Source organism: Zea mays, chromosome 1 (assembly GCF_902167145.1).
Source record: "Zea mays cultivar B73 chromosome 1, Zm-B73-REFERENCE-NAM-5.0, whole genome shotgun sequence".
Taxonomy (NCBI): domain Eukaryota; kingdom Viridiplantae; phylum Streptophyta; class Magnoliopsida; order Poales; family Poaceae; genus Zea; species Zea mays.
This window is the reverse complement of record NC_050096.1, coordinates 262,534,059-262,554,269: the sequence shown is the minus strand read 5'-3', so window position 1 is coordinate 262,554,269 and position 20,211 is coordinate 262,534,059.

Genomic DNA, 20,211 nt, shown 5'->3' with positions numbered 1-20,211 from the left:
TATTCGTGAAGTATCGGCTCCATTCCATGTCGTTTCGTGCCTCAATTCGAATTCCAAACCTCCTATGGCACTGTTTATCGTTCAAACGTCGTTTTCACGTCGTTTGACCTCTCGATCGTCTCATGACTTGTTTTCTGTGCCATATCTCTCTGTGTATGTATTTATTCACATTTCATATACTTATGACTATGTGACTAATACGTGCTCACCTCTTCTGTCATTTCAGTGACCTTGATTGCCCGTGTGCCGTCTCCTGTCCTGCCTGGATCGTCACCTCTCGTGTGAGCTTTCCAGGTAGTCATCTCATCCTTTGCTATTCTATTGGAACTTATCGATCTGTGCTTAGTCACTCTTTCTCATTTGCAGTCATCAGTTCAGGATGCCGCGCACGAAGAATGTGTCGGCGCCAGGGGGAGGCGATGATGAGGACCCTCGTCGCCCCTTCAGGCAGGTCAAGGGCAAGACAGTTTACTTGGAGTAGCAGGAAGGCCGCAAGAAGCGGCGTACGGACAGAGCAGCCCGTGCAGCAGCAGCCGCTGCGCAGGCCGAGCTTGGAGATCAGCCGCAGACCCCGTCAGATCAGATTGCATACCGTGTTCGTCATCTCGCCTCTCGGCCTCGCTCCTCCACTCACACCACCGCTTCCACTCCACCACCCACTCTGCCTGCTCCCGTCACCCCAGTTGCGCCATCCACCACCACAGCCATACCCACTACCTCCACTACGCCAGCTTCCACTGCTCCTCCTCCCGCTCCCGCTTCAGCTCCTCCTGTCCCTCCACCTTGATTCCGGGAGCGCGATGAGACTGAGGTACAACCACTTGCTGCGGATCCTAGACTTTTTGACCTTCAGCGTGCTACAGTGGCATGGGTACGTAGGTTCAGATACGTACCCGTGGAGTCTTGGTTACCAGCTCAAAGGGACCCTGCAGCAGTTGACCTATTCAGCACACGTATTCAGGAGTCATTTTTCAGAGCTCAGATGTCTGCTCAGATAGCTCTGCGAGTGCACCGGCTTTTGGATCTTCCAGCCTTTCTGCTTGCAGCCGGTGCTGACTCTGAGGCGCACCTCACATATCTGCCTGGCCTTCTGACCCTTTTGACTACCAGCAGCAAGTATGTTGAGGAGTGGGTACGAGTCTTCTACGCCTCTGTATGGATAGACCCGGATCATCACTGGATGAGGTTTCATTTTGAGCGAGAGGATGTCACCATTACTGCCAGTCAGATCCGCCAGCTCTTTGGATTTCCCGAGTCGACGACTCGTCTTCACAGCCTCTGCTACGGCACTTCTGACCCTCCTCGTCGCCCTCACGGCGGTGTGGCTCCGGGTACAGCTCACGTCGCGGCTCTGTTCCGCCCGCCCTTCTCAGATGGGTCGCGACGTTCACCGGCAGATTTTACTACAGCAGCCAAGTATTTATTTGAGCTTATCAGACGGACTCTTCTGCCGAGGATGGGATACAGGGAGGCTACCACACATATCCAGCTCTGGCTCCTTGGTGCCCTGGTCTCTCACTCTGAGTTTGACGTCGTGGATTTTCTTATTTGTGAGATCGAGGACACCGTTTTGGATGGGATTCGTGCTCGTCGACAGTTGCCATATGCTCACTACTTGTGCCACATCTTTGCGCAGCTGATTCAGCCTCCTCGGTTTCAAGGCACACTTGAGGCCTCACGCCTCATTTTTGGATCCTACCGTCCTGCGCCTGAGGCTCTTGTGCCAGCTTTTGCTCCTGTCTTTGACTCTCAGGCCGAGGACGCTGCTCTTCGTCAGTTCGACACTCAGGACACAGCAGCTGTTGTTGATGATGATGATGATTTTGGGGTTCCTCCTCCGCCTCCGCCTGCTATGCCTCCACGCTCTCATGATCATGAGGCTGGGAGTTCTAGTGCTGCCCCTGCTGCCCCTCCGGCTATGGACCCTGCTCTTGCTTCGATTCTCCAGTCTATCACTCAGCAGTAGGCTCACCTGGCAGCCGAGCAGGCCCGGTTATCCGAGAGGATGCTCTCGATGTTTCAGAACATGCAGGACATGCAGGATGCGCTTCAGCAGCAGCTACTCCAGGATCGGGCTGAGAGCAGGGCATTCATGGCTCTTATGCTACAGCATTCTGGTGTCTCAGTTCCCCCAGTTCAGTCTGCTCCACCTCCTCCGCTTCAGGCTCCAGTTGTGCCAGTGATTCAGACCGGACCCCCTATTCCTTCTGTTGGTCCCTCTCCGCTCCGGCCGGTCACTTTGGCTTTCACCTCTCCGGTTCTCAGCTATGTCTGTCCGCAGCCGCCAGTGCCACCAGCATCTGCTGTCACCACTACTGTTGTGGCAGTATCTGTGACCTCTTCTGTTCCGGCAGCTCCTGCAGCGTGGCCTCAGTCCGAGTCAGTACCAGCTCCAGCTTCTACAGCAGATCCTGGATCCGAGACTGACTCTGACCCCCCGCCGGCGTTCGCTCTGCTGCCTCGACCGCGACCGGATGCGCCCCCGCCGCCTCCTCCCGCTTCAGATGTTTAGGTTCAGGTGCCCTTTTGGTGTTTGACGCCAAAGGGGGAGAGATATGAGTTGTGAGAGCTAGGGGGAGTTAGAGAGTTAGTAGAGAGTCATTTTGATGTAATATATGTGCTTGCTACTCTCTGTACTAGCTTGATGTTTTTGGCTCACAAACTCGATATATACTCTCGTTGCTTATGATTGACTGTGTGTATTATGTTTTCACCTTATATTTTATCACCAGTCTTGTAAGTTCTTGTTTCATTGATTTAACTTCACTTTTATATGAACAAGAATCTTATAATGTGTATGCGCTCACTCTTATTAGTATGATACACGTACTTTCTGTCAAAGATTACTGAGTATAACTAACCATCCTTTCTATTGACAGAAACTTCAAAACAAACTACTCTCACAAAACTTGTAGGGTTGTCATCAATCACCAAAAAGGGGGAGATTGAAAGCATCTAGGCCCCTGGTTGGTTTTAGTGATTAATGACAATGTAGTATTATATGTGACTAACGTATGTTTTGCAGAGACAAATGGTAAGTTAGGTCGCATGACAGGTAGAAGTACTACAACGGTGAAAACAATCCCGAAGATAAGAACTCGAAGCGACGGCTAAAACGACGAAACAATAGGCGAAGGTCTACGGAGTCCGAGTGTCAAGGAGATGTGGACACTCGCGATTTAGTTAGGTCTTTTATTCTCTTTTAGCCATACTATAAAGAGGGGTTGTCGATGAGTAGTTTGACCAAGAGAGTTCTAGTGTAGTGTTGGTGCACAATCACACTCACATACAGTGCTAGGTGTCACTCTAGAACTCACTCACAAGTTAGAACGAAAACCGATTTGAAAATCAGCTGAAAATCAAGAGTTAGGGTTTCTGGCCCTGGGGCACCGGACTGTCCGGTGCACCCTCTGCCAGGTGGGGCCTGGCTGGCCCGGGGAAGATCCTTCTCCACCTAGAAACCCGAGAGCACAGGTTTCAGAGATGAATTTTAGTGGCGCACCGGACATCGCACCGGACTGTCCGGTGTGCACCGGACAGCGCACTGGACATCGCACCGGACTGTCCGGTGTGCACCGAACAGTGACTGTTCACTATCCAGTGTGCCATGAGTCCAACATCTAGCTATCAGAACTAGCCGTTGGAAATGACCGTTGGCGCACCGGTGGCGCACCGGACTGTCCGGTGCGCCAGTGCGCAGAAAGTTGCCTGTAACGGCTAGTTGGTGGGTGAGGGCTATTTATACCCCTTCCACCCACCATATTCAATGTCTTGCACTCCACATTTATTCCAGCACATTGCTAGAGCATTGCAAGCACCAAAAGCCTAGTGAGGAGATTAGAGAATCTTAATCCGCGTTTGTTCCTCATTAGCGCTAGCCACCTAGAGCACACACCACTTGCATTAGGCTTCTCTTGGTCAAGCGAAAGTCTACGGCTTGTTACTCTTGGTGATCGGCATCACCTTGACGGCTTGGTGGCGTTGGGAGCTCGGTGATCACCGTGAAGATCTTGTTGGTGACCCGACTCAAGTTTGTAAGCGGTCTCGAGGGATCCACCGCGCCGGAGTGGCAAAGGATCATCTCGTAGTGAGCACTTGGTTCTTGCGAGAACCAAGGGGGAGCGATACCCTTGCACGGGTGCTCCAACGAGGACTAATGGAGAGTGCCGACTCTTCGATACCTCGGGAAAAATTGGAGGAGTCTTCTAAACCTTGCTTTACATTCCGCACTTAATTCAAGCACTTTACATTGTGTATTTGTTTAGCAAGTATTTGAAGTATTGTCTTAGCGTTGTTGCATTTCTAGTATTATTTTCTTAGTGCTAGTTGTTGGGGTGAAGTTGGGCTCTTGCTTAGCTTTTGCTTAGGTTTTAATTAGTGTTGATTTTTAGAAAAGCTCAATTCACCCCCCTCTTGGGCATCGTGATCCTTTCAGAGGAGTACACCAAGCTTTCAAGAAACATTATAAGACTCCCAGACTCTAACTCCACGCATTTGATTCTCTGTGTTAGTGATTTGAGCTCCATTTGGGTTGCGAACTCCGTGTGTTGTATTTTGAGCTCAAGTCGTGACTTGTGTGCGTGGTTGTGCTGTAGATTTGAGTCTTGCATGTGTTGCTCTCCGCAACCTTACTCTGTGCTTTCTTTGTGATCTCTATTGTAAGGGCGAGAGACTCCAAACTGTGGAGATTCCTCGCACATGGGAAAAGACTCTAAAGGAAAAGACCGTGGTATTCAAGTTGATCATCGGATCACTTGAAAGGGGTTGAGTGCAACCCTCGTCCATTAGGACGCCACAACATGGAAGTAGACAAGTGTTACTTGGCCGAACCATGGGATAAAAATCGTGTGTCTCTTGTGTTGCTTTCTCTGTGATTGTTGTGTTCACAAGAACTCGCTTCAAAGCTACTTAGTCGCACTAACTCCCTAATAAACTAAGACTTGTGGCTATTTAGTGTTTGATTTTATAGGATCACCTATTCACCCCCCTCTAGGTGCTCTCAATTGGTATCAGAGTCGTACTCTTCATCTAAGGGACTAACCGCCCAAAGAGATGGATCCTAAGGGTAAGGGGATGGTGGTCAACGATAAGGAGGAGTCCCTCTTCAACGAGCCAAGAGATGACAAGCCCACTGACTCAGGCTCAAGTCACAAGAAGAGGGACGGGAAGAAAAAGAGATGCATCAAGAAGATCATCTACTACAACAGGCTCAAGACCCTGGTCAACAAGATCTGAAGCTACGGAAGCACATGATGGATGGATCATGATGTCGTCCGACTCATGCTAAGGTCATTTATTATAATTGACCCCCATCTTATAAATCTTATTCGTGAAAACCCCAGGTACACCAAAATGACGCCCGAGGAGATCCTCGGAAAATTCGTGAGCGGGCGCATGATGGTAAAGGAGGCTCGATACGTGGACGATGCGCTAAACGGTCCACTACCCGTCTACGAGCCACAGCCCGTTGCTCTCAAAGCAACCAGCAGCAAGGAGGCGCTACCTACCAAGGTGGCATAAGTGGAGGCTGCCGAGCTCAATGAGGAAAAAATGACACTTATCATCAAGCGCTTCAAGACCGCACTCAAAGGACGCAAAGAATACCCCAACAAGAATAAAACAAGGGGAAAGCGCTCGTGCTTCAAATGCGGTAAGACTGGTCATTTTATTGCTCAATGTCCCGATAATGAAAATGACCAGGCACAAGAAAGATATGGGAAGAAGGAGAAAAAGAAGAACTATATGAAAGCGAAAGGCGAGGCTCATCTTGGAAAGGAATGGGATTCTGATTGCTCCTCATCCGACTCCGATGATGAAGGATTGGCTGCCTCGGCTTTCGACAAGTCTTTGCTCTTCCCCAACGAACACCACACTTGCCTCATGGCCAAGGAGAAGAAGGTACGTATCCAGGACACTCCCAAATACTCTTCCTCTAGTGATGAAGAATCTTCTGATGATGAAGTAGATTACTCTGAATTGTTTATAGGTTTAGATAGAGCTAAGGTAGAGAAAATTAATTAATTGATTGATGCTCTAAATGAAAAGGATAGACTTTTAGAAAAGCAAGAGGACATTTTGTATGAAGAACATGATAAATTTGTTAGTGTTCAAAAATCTCTTACTCTATAAATTAAAAGAAATGAAATGCTATCCTCTGAGTTGTCTGCTTGCCATGAATCTGTCTCTAGTTTAAAGAATTTAAATGATGGATTAGATGCTAAGCTAGAGGAAGCAAATGCAACTAGATCATGCGTAGAACATGTAGGTATTTGCAATAGATGGAAGGACTTTGATGTTAATGCTTGTGATAAACATCTTATTTCTATTGCTAAATTAAACAATGAGGTGGCAAGTCTTAATACTCAACTTAAGACTTGCAAAGTTGATTTTGATAAATTAAAGTTTGCTAGGGATGCCTACACTGTTGGTAGACACCCCTCGATTAAGGATGGACTTGGTTTTCGAAAGGAAACCAAGAACTTAACAAGCCAAAAGGCTCCCATTTTCAACAAGGAGAAAGGGAAGGCCCCTATGGCTAGTAGTTCCCAAAAGAATCATGCCTATATTTATGATAGGAAATATTCTAGGAATACTTATAATGATGGATGTTATGATCGTGCTGCTTATTGTATATCACATGCTATGTTTGCATCCAGTTCCTTTTTTTGTTCATGGTAGAAGTAGGCCTAGGAGAAATCATGCTATGCATCATGCGCCTAGAAAAATGTGCAATGAACCTTCTACCATTTACCATGCTTGCAATACTTCATTTGTACTTTCACATAAGAATGCAAAAGTAGTTGCTAGGAAGTTGGGATCCAAATGCAAGGGAGATAAAACTTGCATATGGGTTCCAAAAAGTGTTATAACTAACCTTGTAGGACCCAACAAGAGTTGGGTACCTAAAATCCAAGATTAAATTGCCTTGCAGGTTTATGCATCCGGGGGCTCAAGCTGGATTATTGACAGCGGATGCACAAACCACATGATGGGGGAGGAGAAGATATTCACCTCCTACGTCAAGAACAAGGATTCCCAGGATGCGATTATCTTTGGAGATGGGAACCAAGGCAAGGTTAAAGGATTGGGAAAGATAGCCATTACATCCGAGCATTCTATCTCCAATGTGTTTTTAGTTGAATCGCTCAGGTACAACTTATTGTCTGTGAGTCAATTATGTAACGTGGGTTACAATTGTCTACTTACAGTGATGGTTCATTAGCTTTTAAGGGTGTATTAGACGGCAAACTCTACTTAGTTGATTTTTCGAAAGAGGTGGCCGATCTAGATGCATGCTTAATAGCTAAGACTAATATGGGCTGGCTATGGCATCTCGTCTAGCACATGTTGGGATGAAGAACCTTCATAAACTTCTAAAGGGAAATCATGTGTTAGGACTAACCGATGTCTGTTTTGAGAAAGACAGACCTTGTGCAGCATGTTAGGCAGGGAAACAGGTGGGAAGCACTCATCACAGCAAGAATGTGATGACAACATCAAGACCACTGGAGCTTCGTCACATGGACCTCTTTGGACCTGTTGCCTACCTTAGCATCGGGGGAAGTAAGTATGGTCTTGTAATAGTTGATGATTTTTCCCGCTTCACTTGGGTGTTCTTTTTGCAGGACAAATCAGAAATTCAAGGGACCCTAAAGCGCTTTCTAAGGAGGGCTCAAAATGAATTTGAGCTAAAGGTGAAAAAGATAAGGAGCGACAACGGGTCCGAGTTCAAGAATCTACAAGTTGAAGAGTTTCTTGAGGAGGAAGGCATCAAGCATGAGTTCTCCGCTCCCTACACACCACAACAAAACGGTGTGGTAGAGAGGAAGAACATGACGCTTATCGACATGGCGAGAACGATGCTTGGAGAATTCAAGACGCCTAAGCGGTTTTGGTCAGAAGCTGTGAACACAGACTGCCACGCCATAAATCGGCTCTATCTGTATCGCCTCCTCAAAAAGACCTCCTACGAACTCCTTACCGGTAACAAACTCAATGTCTCTTACTTTCATGTATTTGGCAGCAAATGCTACATTCTAGTGAAGAAAGGTAGACACTCTAAATTTGCTCCCAAGGCAGTAGAAGGGTTTTTACTAGGGTATGACTCAAATACAAAGGCGTATAGGGTCTTCAACAAATCATCGAGATTAGTTGAAGTCTCTAGCGATGTTGTATTTGATGAGACTAATGGCTCTCCAAGAGAGCAAGTTGATCTTGATGACATAGATGAAGATGAAGTTCCGACGGTCGCAATGCACACGATGGCGATAGGCGATGTGCGACCACAGGAAGCACGTGAAGAGGATCAACCATCTTCCTCAACAATGGTGCATCCCCCAACTCAAGATGATGTACAGGTACCTCAAGAAGAAGGGCAGGATCAAGGGGGAGCACAGGAAGATCTAATGATGGAGGAAGAAGCACCACGGGCCCTCCAACTCAAGTCCGAGCGACGATCCAAAGACATCACCCCGTTGATCAGATTCTGAGTGACATCAGCACGGGAGTAACTACTCGCTCACGACTAGCTAACTTTTGTGAGCATTACTCGTTTGTCTCTTCTATTGAGCCTTTTAGGGTAGAAGAGGCCTTGCAAGATCCAGACTGGGTGTTGGCCATGCAGGAAGAGCTCAACAACTTCAAAAGGAATGAAGTCTGGAGCCTGGTGCCACGTCCAAAGCAAAACGTTGTGGGAACCAAGTGGGTGTTCCGCAACAAGCAAGACGAGCACGGAGTAGTGACGAGAAACAAGGGTCGACTTGTGGCTAAAGGTTATGCCCAACTCGCAAGTTTGGATTTCGAGGAGACTTTTGCTCCTGTGGCTAGGTTAGAGTCAATTCGAATATTGTTAGCCTATGCCGCTCACCATTCCTTTAGGCTATTTCAAATGGACGTGAAGAGCGCTTTCCTCAATGGGCCAATTAAGGAGGAGGTATACGTGGAACAACCCCCTGGCTTTGAGGATGACAGGTATCCCGACCATGTGTATAAGCTCTCTAAGGCGCTCTATGGACTTAAGCAAGCCCCAAGAACATGGTATGAATGCCTTAGAGATTTCTTAATTGCTAATGCTTTCAAGGTTGGGAAAGCTGATCCCACTCTTTTTACCAAGACTTGTGATGGTGACCTCTTTGTGTGCCAAATTTATGTCGATGACATAATATTTGGTTCTACTAATCAAAAGTCTTGTGAGGAGTTTAGTAGGGTAATGATGCAAAAGTTTGAGATGTCGATGATGGGTGAGTTGACCTACTTCCTTGGATTCCAAATGAAGCAACTCAAGGACGACACTTTCATCTCACAAACGAAGTACACTAAAGATCTTCTCAAGAGGTTTGGGATGAAGGACGCCAAGCCCGCGAAGACACCGATGGGAACTGACGGGCATGTTGACCTCAACAAAGGAGGTAAGACCATTGATCAAAAGGCATACCGGTCAATGATATGTTCATTACTTTATCTTTGTGCTAGTAGACCGAACATTATGCTTAGTGTATGTATGTGTGCTAGATATCAATCCAACCCTAAGGAATGTCACCTTGTGGCCGTTAAACAAATTCTTAGGTATCTAGTTGCTACGCCTTGCTTCGGGATCTAGTATCCAAAGGGGTCTACCTTTGACTTAATTGGATACGCAGGCTCCGACTATGCTGGGTGCAAAGTTGATAGTAAGAGTACATCAGGGACGTGCCAATTTCTAGGAAGGTCCCTGGCGTCCTGGAGTTCCAAGAAACAAACATCTGTTGCCCTATCCACCGCTGAGGCCGAGTACGTTGCCACAGGTCAGTGTTGCGCGCAGCTACTTTGGATGAGGCAAACCCTCCGGGACTATGGCTACAATCTGAGCAAAGTCCCACTCCTATGTGACAATGAGAGTGCAATCCGCTTGGCGGATAATCCTATTGAACACAGTCGCACTAAGCACATAGACATTCGACATCACTTCCTGAGGGACCACCAGCAAAAGGGAGATATCGATATTTATCATATTAGCACCGAGAACCAGCTAGCCGATATCTTCACCAAGCCGTTGGATGAGAAAACATTTTGCAGGTTGCATAGTGAGCTAAATGTCTTAGATTCGCGTAACTTGGATTGATCTATAGCATACATGTGTTCTATGCCTTTGATCATGTTACTTTATGCATTTACATAATTTGTTATCTATTTATGGTGCTCAAGTTGTAAAAGTGATCCCCGGACCTCACAAGTCCATATGCAAATGGTGCACATATTTAGGGGGAGATGAGCACCAACTTGACCCTTTGAGACTAACTTGTTTGGTTGAGTTCACTTGATGTAGTCTCAACTAAACATTGAAAGGGAAAATGGACTTGGACGATGCAAAGACTTCCACTGCACTCCGGTATTAGTGTAATTAATTCCAAGTTCATACTTATGGTCTCATTGCCTTTTTTATCTTAATTGACAATTCTTGGTGAGGCAATGGGGTTAGAGGGCCAAAAATGATCCTATTTTGGTGCTTAATGCTAAAGGGGGAGAAATTAAGGCCAAAGCAAAATGGGTCAGCCAACCACTTGTGAATTTTGAAAATAATAGAGTAAGAATTTGTGATTTGCTCAAGATACTCTTATTGCAAAATTTGGTCTCTTGTGGGGGAGAATTTTGATTATGGGAAAAAGGGGGAGTGTTTGGCACTTGATTAATTTTACTCTTGGAATATCTCTCTATGTGTCCAAACAAATGTGTTTAACTTAGAGATAGGAAAATGAATTTGATTTGCAAAAACAAACCAAGTGGTGGCAAAGAATGATCCAAATATGTCAAATCCTAAGTAAAGAGAAATTGGTCTTCATTTGCATTGATGTTGCACTTCTTTTGTTGCTTTTTGATGTGTTGGCATGAATCACCAAAAAGGGGGAGATTGAAAGGGAAATGTGCCCTTGAGCCATTTCTATAATGTTTTGGTGATTAAATGTACAACACGATTGGTTAAGTTCCTATGTGCTAAACAAAGAAGAGAAATACAAATCATATTACAAGGTATGGTTCTAGACTTAGTACATTGTTTTTTTTGAATACTAATGTGTTTGTCTAAGTGCTAGAAACAATGACAAAATAAGGAGAAAAGAAATGGGAAGCCAACTCCAGCTCAGCCTGGCACACCGGACTGTCCGGTGGTGCACCGGACAGTGGCCGGTGCCCCAGTCTGGTCAACGGTGAAGTAGCCAGTCTCGGGAATCGATGGAGTTGTACGACTATAAATCACCGGACTGTCCAGTGGTGCACCGGACTGTCCGGTGAGTCATCCGCGACGAACTCGTCAGTCTCGGGAATGAAGAAAGACGACGTGGCTATAATTCACCGGATTGTCCGGTAAGCCAACGGTCGCCAGCGCCAACGGTCGGCCGAGCAATCTGCGGGTGACGCGTGTCTCGCTCCAACGGTCGGTTGGGCACACCGGACTGTCCGGTGTGCACCGGACAGTGTCTGGTGCGCCAACGGGCCTGGAGGAGAAACGATCGGATGGGCCTGATTTGGAAGGAGATCGCGCACCAGACATGAATAATGGTTGTCCGGTGGTGCACCGGACTGTCCGGTGCACCATTCGACAGAAGGCAGGAATTGCCTTCCAAGATTGTCTGCAACGGCTCCTAGCTGCCTTGGGGCTATAAAAGGGAACCCTAGGCGCATGGAGGAGTACACCAAGCTTTCAAGAAACATTCTAAGATTCCCAGACTCTAACTCCACGCATTTGATTCTCTGTGTTAGTGATTTGAGCTCCATTTGAGTTGCGAACTCCGTGTGTTGTGTTTTGAGCTCAAGTCGTGACTTGTGTGCGTGGTTGTGCTGCGGATTTGAGTCTTGCGTGTGTTGCTCTCCCCAACCTTACTCTATGCTTTCTTTGTGATCTCTATTGTAAGGGCGAGAGACTCCAAACTGTGGAGATTCCTTGCACACAGGAAAAGACTCTAAAGGAAAAGACCATTGTATTCAAGTTGATCATCAGATCACTTGAAAGGGGTTGAGTGCAACCCTCGTCTATTGGGACGCCACAACGTGGAAGTAGGCAAGTGTTACTTGGTTGAACCACGGGATAAAAATCACATGTCTCTTGTGTTGCTTTCTCTGTGATTGTTGTGTTCACAAGAACTCGCTTCAAAGCTACTTAGTCACACTAACTCTCTAATAAACTAAGTCTTGTGGCTATTTAGTGTTTGATTTTACAGGATCACCTATTCACCCCCCTCTAGGTGCTCTCAATTTGATCATATATCTTTCATTTGGTGCAAATGCATATTTCTTATCGTTCTTGTACTAAGGCTACGACTAATGTATTTTCAAGTGCATTTCTATACTAAGTCGTAGATTGAAAGGGAAATGGAATCTTCGGCAAAGACAAGGCTTCCACTCAACTCTGACGGTATCATCTACCCTTTGCCGTTGTTCCTCCACTCTCAATTGGTATAATCCTTCACTCTTATTTACTCGTACCAATGGGGATAAAATATTTAAGGGCTCTCAACGTCTCCATTTTTTGCGATTAATGCCAAAGGGGGAGAGAAAGTATTAAGCCCAAAGCAAAAGGACCGCACCACCATAATTTTAAAATTTTCGAAATAAAACTTTAATTGATATTTGGCAATTTCTCAATTGGTATTCATGCTTCACTTGTCTTGAGAAAGCAAAATTTCAATTGATATCCAAATAATGGGAATCTCTTCAAATGGTATTGTTTTAATTTTCAAATTGATATCTATTTCAAAAACCCTCTTGAAATCTAAGAGGAGAATTTCATTCAGTGGGAGTTTTATTTAGTCAAAGGAAAACCATTTGAAACAGGGGGAGAAATTTCAAATTCTAAAAATGCTTCTTGCAATCTTATTCATACACCTTTGATTAATTGCAAAAGATTTTGAAAAGATTTTCCAAAAGGATTTGCAAAAACAAAACAAGTGGTGCAAATGTGGTCCAAAATGTTAAAAAAAGAAAAACAATCTGTTGGGGACTTGTTCTCAAATGCTATGAATTAAGAACAAGGCAACACAGAAATTGTTAAACGTTATAGTCCTTCGTCCTTCGAAGCATTATTTCCCTTGGGATATAATGGATTCTGGACGAAGGTTATGAAGGTCATACCTTCATAAACACAACAAATAATGAAGAAGGATTTATAAAAAGTATGAAAAATAATTTAAACACATGGTTATTATTATTAACTCATTTCTATTTCATTATTGTAGAAATGATAACAAGTTACAAATGTACCTTCGGCTTGAAGGAAAGCAAAAAATACCGGCGTGAAGCAAAAGCAAATGCCCAATGCGTGATTACAGGAGCGCGTGAACAGTACTAGGGTACTGTTCACCTATTTATAGGCGCAGGGCACAGCCTGTGTATAATTACATTTATGCCCTTTACAATGAACCACAATAATGACACAGAATATCATGGGTCTTTAAGTAATTTCATCTTTAAGTCGGTTCACCCCTTCGTCTTGAGACATGTCACTGTGCCGAAGCTTTATAGTCGATAGCTTCAGCGCTGCTTTGGATAGGATCTGTCGAAGGTGTTTATTTCTTTAGGATCTTCGGCTACAAAGCATACCCCCAACAGTAGCCCCTTCGCGGTGCTAGATCGTTTTTCGTAACGAGCTTGATCCGTGAAAAATCTTCTAAGCTTCGGGATGCCAAAGATCCAAAAAACACCTTCCCTGAGCTCGTTGGCGAGAAACGATTAAAATAATCGTCGCACGCGCGACCCATCTTGCACCAATTACGTGCTCGCCAGCGATTCACCTTCTCGAGCTATGTGGCCCACCATTCAGTGAGTGCGGGTGACTGTTTGTTCGGTGCTGGAGACCTTGCTGATTCACCTTCCCACCTGCAGCACTATATAAACAGACGGGTAGGTGTGAAGTTACCACAACATTCATTGCTATTGTACTGTTTTGCTGCCAAATTTTTAGTCATAGCCGAATCTTGATCATCGTGCTCAAACGAAATCTGCTTTGGCACAAGTGTAAGAGCTTCGAAAAAGACAAAAAAGTCAATACCAAAAATTTCACGTAAGTCATAATCAAATGGCCAGAGTTCGCTCTACTGCAAGAGTCGATCGCGAGGGAGACGAGACCGAAGCTGTGGAAACTGTTCCTATCTCGGAAGCAATGAAGCGATCTGGGTTGGTAACATCGGAAGACGTCCCTGCTGCTGAAGCAGAGCAAGCTGGTATTGAAGAGACCGATTCTGAAGATGATTACAACATCGCAGTGCCGAGCAAGCCTAGCCACCTGGACTTCGAAAAGTCGACCATCTCCAAAGCTGATTTTCCTAAGATGGTGAAGTCGGGCTATTTTAGCGAAGATAAGAAAGAGCTGATTTGTTTCGGTGGAGAAGAAACTACTCCGAAGCCAGAGAAAGATGAAATAGTAGTTTTCAAGAGTTTCCTCAAAGCTGGTTTGAGATTTCCTTTAAATAGGATGATTGCCGATGTGCTAAATAAGTTTGGGATCCACTTTCATCAACTAACTCCTAATGCTATCGTTAGGCTTAGTGTTTATATTTGGGCTCTCCGAAGCTAGGGGGTGGAACCGTTTGCCGAAGGTTTCTGCCGGGTGCACGAGCTACATTACCAAACCAAGGCCAGAAAGGATGGGTTACATGAAAATTTTGGTTGTTACAATTTTACTTATCGGAAAACTACAAAATTTCCTGTGATCAGCTACCAAAGCAAGTGGCCGGCAGGCTGGAAATCGGAATGGTTCTACGTCAAAGTTGACGATGACAAGGAGAAGCTGGTCCAGAGTCCGCTTGAACTGGTCTTCGGGGAGACCAGACCCCAATGCAATATGACACCAGAAGGTCCAACCCAAACTACGCTGGCTGAATTCAGGATTATCGCAGAGCACATTGGCACTAGAGATTTAGTGCAGGAATTTCTGGCTTTCAAAATATTTCCGACTATGAAGGAATGAGCTATGCCGAAGCTTGAAAGAGAGAAGAAAGAGGGGGAGCTTGTCCGACTGCCCTACCACTATAAGTTCAAGAAATATTTCAAAGTACCCTGCCAAGAATGGCTCGAAACAATCGAAGTAATGTGCACCGAAATTCTTGGGAATTATTCTAAAAAAGAGGATCAATTGATGACAGCAACCTTCGGCACCCGGCCGAAACGAAGGCTAAACAGAGTGCTGGATGCTATAGGCTTTGAATATCCTGATTATGAGCGACTCGACAAGGGTGCCGAAGGGCAGAAAAGAAAAAGAGTAGCTGGCGCTTTGATCAAAGACGACGAAGATCAATCTAAAAAGAAGAAACAAAAGTTTGAATCGATAGTGTTGACTTCAAAGAAAAGAAAGGACTCAATCCCGGAACAAAAATCAATTGATGAAGAAGAGAAGACTTCTGCGACATCTTCTGATGCTGAAATAGAGGAAATTCTAAAGGTAATGACTAAAACTCTGCCTGTCAAACTAAGTCCATTGGGGCTTCATCTGACAAAGCTTTTTCATAATGAAAAGGAGCCCACAAAGACAAAGGCATCTAGGCCAAAAAGGCAAAGGATTGTTACCGTGACAGAAGTGATTGAAACAACACCACCAAGAGCCCCAGCTCCGAAGGTGCCGGCAATTGAAAGCATGACAGCTACTGAAGCTGTACCTTCGGAGGCTGCCGCAGAAGAGGCCAGAGCCGAAGATGCTAACTCCGAAGGTATTAATTTAGAGAGCATAACCGCTGATATAGATAAAATGCTGCTAAACATGGCCGTTGAAGAAACTGCTGCAGCCACCGAAGAGACCACGGCTGCCAAACCCGAGAAAGAAGGAATAACCGAAGATACTTCGGAAGATGAAACTTTTGACTTCCGAAACTTAGTTGGACAGGAGCTGACTGAAGCTGAAAAAGAGGAATTAAAAGAGTATGTTATATCTTGTGGATATCGGCCGGGGGCGCTTCTCTTCGGTGGTATTGATGATGAAGGGTTAGGCTGCATACGAGACCAAACTGGTGCAAAGGTTGTCAGTACTTTATCAAAGAGTATCGGCTTCTCGAAGCTTGAAGCGGATATTAGCCGCTACCGTCGACAACATATTGTCGGCAGTTTGGTCTATTCTAATTTCAAGGTAAACATTTTGTGTCTAACTCTTATTATTTGTGGTACGAAAATATTTTCTAACGAAGGCTATTTGTCCATAGAGCATACTTTTGAGCAAGGCATTAAAAATGCAGCAAGACTTAGAGGATAAAAGGCAAGAAGTTATAATTGAAAATTTAGAAAACAAAATAAAGGAGCAATCTGCTGCCATCGAGAAGAAAGACCTCGAGCTACAAACAGCCGAAGGCTTATTAGTGGATGCTGAAGCAAAAATAACAGAATTAAATTCGAAGCTTCTTTCCCAATCAGAAAATTTTGAACAAGAAAAACTAAAGCTTGATGCAAAGCTTGAAGCCGAAGCTCAAAGAAACTTGGAACTGAAAGAATCTTTGAAAAATCTTCAAAATAAGTGTTTGGAGTTCTGCACTCGATGCATTCATCAGTTAAAGCAAGTGTTCCATTTTGTTGGAGCCAGTAGTGAAGAGTTTACTCCTTCGGCTGAAGACCTGCCTGGTGCCTTCGAGCACATTGAAGGTGAAATTAATGATCTTGACGAAGTTATAGCTGGGCATAGCGACTTCTGTGCCCTGGCGGCTTCTCGGGGCGCAGCTGTTGCTTTTTTGAAGTCTGGCTGTGAACACGGCAAGATTGTTAATAGACCCAACTTCAGCCTGTCACCAGCAGACCTAGATAATGTTCCCAATCTGGCTCGGAGTATTGCAAATAGATTTATAAAGTTAGTATGGACAAAAGGTGGTCGGAGCAAAGCTGGTGACGAAGCTCGGAGCCACCTCAAGCTGGTAACAAAATCATACCTTATGCTTACCTTTTCCTTTGAATTTTTGAATTTGGCTTATAATACTTTTGTACAGATTGACCAAGCCGAAGCTGCAGCTGCAGAGTAGAAGAACGAAGCTCCAGAGATAGTGTCGAAGCTTGAATGATCTGTAAAAGTAGCTCAAAAAACTCCTGTAATAACTTGTATAAAATATGATGTAATCTAAGTTCTACTTTGTAATATAATCTTACTTTTCCGTCCATGTATGTAATGCTTTGGTGTGGACGAAATTAATACTTTTGAGCCATAGGCGAAAAACACCTTCCCTTCTTTGCGTGCACAGCGAAGCATAAAATTGCCTTCCTTTCGGGACCGAAGCATGTTTGTACGTTATGCTGATGATGATCCTATGTATGTCTAAGTGAATGTTTATGAATGCAAATGTCATGATGTAATGTATCGTGCAAATGAATGTTCAAATACATATTCGAAGCCATATTCCCTTGGGAATGATTTAAATCTTCTTTGCCGCTTATTTTTCGGCTTCACCGTTTATTTTTCGGTGTATCAGCGCTGACTTTTCGCTGTAAGCCTCCCTTAGGAGCTTCTTCGCCTTTTACTTTGGCGGAATCAGCGTTGACTTTTCGCTGTAAGCCTCCCTTAGGAGCTTCTTCGCCTTTTACTTCGGCGGAATCAGCGTTGACTTTTCGCTGTAAGCTCTGCATTCCCTTGGGAACAACTTTTGAGCTTCTCCCTGTTTCCTTTTCTTTCTTCTTTGCACTCGATGGTGCTTTCTCAGCTTTTACATTTACATCTTTGGGGGATTTTGCTCTTATAGAGCTGAAATAAGAAAAAGAGAAATTACATGCTATGGCCCCATTAAAAACCTTTCTCCCCCTTTAGAAAGGAAAAAGGTGCCATAAAAAAGAATATATAAAAATTACATCGAGCTAGACATAATATCGCTGAAGCTCATCCGCATTCCATGATCTAGGAATGTCGTTGCCGTCCATATCCTTCAATCTGTAAGAACCTGGTCTTGACGAAGATACTACCAAAAAAGGTCCTTCCCACTTCAACTGTAGCTTGTCTACTATGTCTGGTTTGGCGACTCTTCGAAGTACCAAGTGTCCTGGCTTAATATTTTTAAGCCGAACCTTTCTGTCACGCCATCTTATTGTTTCGGCTTGATATTTGTTGATATTCTCTACAGCTTGCAGCCTGATCCCTTCTATAGCATCTTTTTCCACAGAGTGATCAGCTTCAGCTTCGTCTTCTGCCGAAGCTACTATTCTTATTGAACTTGCTTTTGCTTCTTCCGGAGTTATTGCTTCGTCACCAAACATCAATTTGAATGGTGTAAAACCTGTTGATCTTGATATTGTTGTGTTGTGGCTCCACACCACTTTGATTAATTCATCTGGCCACTTTCCCCTGGGCTGATTGAAGATTAACTTCATTATTACTGTCATTATGATGCCATTAGCCCTTTCAACAAGTACGTTTTACTCCGGATGCCGAACTGATGCAAAATGGATCTTCATGCCAATTTGTTCACAAAATTCTCTGAAAGCTTCGGAATCAAACTGTGTTCCATTGTCCACAGTGATGGCCTTCGGCACTCCGAAGCGACAGACAATATTTTGCCAGAAAAACTTTTGAATAGTAACCGAAGTTATTGTGGCTAGAGGCTTTACCTCAATCCATTTAGAAAAATATTCCACTGCCACTACAACATATCTTAACTTCCCTTGTGCTGGTGGTAGCGGACCTAACAAATCAAGACCCCACCTTTGCAATGGCCAAGTGGGTTGTATTAACTGAGTTAGAGACGAATGTTGTTTTTGATCTCTTGCACATTTCTGACAACCTTCGCACTTTTGGACTAATTCTGCTGCATCCGAAGCTACCTTTGGCCAATAAAATCCTTGACGAAAAACTTTTCCCAGCAAAGGCCTAGATCCAATGTGAGATCCACACAGGCCTGCGTGTATTTCCTTCATCAATTCTATACCTTCGGCTCTGGATAAGCATTTGAGTAGTGGGGAACAGACCCCATGCTTGTACAGCTCCCCTTCTATTATGACATATGGTCGAGCTCTTGCCTCTATTCTCTTGTTATAAGCTTCGTCATCTCAAAGAAAGTTACCCTGAAGGAAAGAGATGATCTCAGTTCTCCAATCTTCACTATAAACAGGAGATATATTGAGGACTGCTCTTTCAAGAAGTTCAACCGAAGGTGCTTTTATTGTTTCAAAAAATACTTCCGAAGGTAAGGGCAACCCCTGTGCTGCTGACTTGGCTAGCAAATCAGCATGTTGATTTTCTCCTCGAGGGATATTTCTGACAGAAAATCCTTCAAAGGAAGCTTCAATCCTTCAAACCGTGTCTAAATATTTCTCCAGCTTCGGGTCTCTTGCTTTGCAACTCTTGTCAATATGACCAGAAATAACCTGGGAATCAGTTTTAAGAACGGCACTTCTAATTCCCATTGCCTTTAACTTCCGAAGACCCAAAAGCAAAGCTTCGTACTCAGCAATGTTATTTGTGCAGCTGAAATCAAGTCTTGCTGCATAGCAAGTTTTAACTTTGGAGGGTGCAACCAACACAGCGGCTGCTCCTGCCCTGAAGGTTCCCCAAGAACCGTCGCATAATACTGTCCAAACTTCGGCATCTTTACTCGCTTCTTCTTCCTGAGCCCCTGGCGTCCAGTCAGCAATGAAGTCTGCTAACGCTTGGGACTGAATCGAAGATCTATGCACATAGTCAATGCAAAATTCATTTAGTTCCGCAGCCCATTTTCCAACCCTTCCAGTAGCTTCTCTATTTCTCATAATATCCTTCAATGGTTGTGAAGAAGGAACAATTATATTGTATGCTTGAAAATAATGCCGAAGCTTCCTAGAGGCCATCAAAACATCATACAACACCTTCTCCAATTCTATATAATTTTTCTTTGATAAACTAAGGACTTCGGAGACGAAGTATATTGGGGCTTGCCTTTTGACTTGCCCCTCAAGCTTCTCTTGGACAAGTGCCGCACTTACCGCCGAGTGCGAAGCTGCCACATATAACAACAGAGGAGCCCCTGGCGTTGGTGGAGTTAATGTCGTTAAGTCTATCAAATACTGCTTCAGCTCGTCGAAGGCTTTCTGCTGAACTGGCCCCCATTGAAAAACTTCGGCTGAATTCAACACTTCAAAAAATGGTAGATTTCTCTCTGCTGATCTAGATATGAATCGGTTTAGAGATGCAAGTCTTCCCGTCAGTCATTGAGCCCCTTTCTTTGTGCTAGGTGGTTCCATTCGAAGAATAGCTTCGATTTTATTTGGATTAGCCTCAATCCCTTTTGTTGAAACTAGGCAACCAAGGAATTT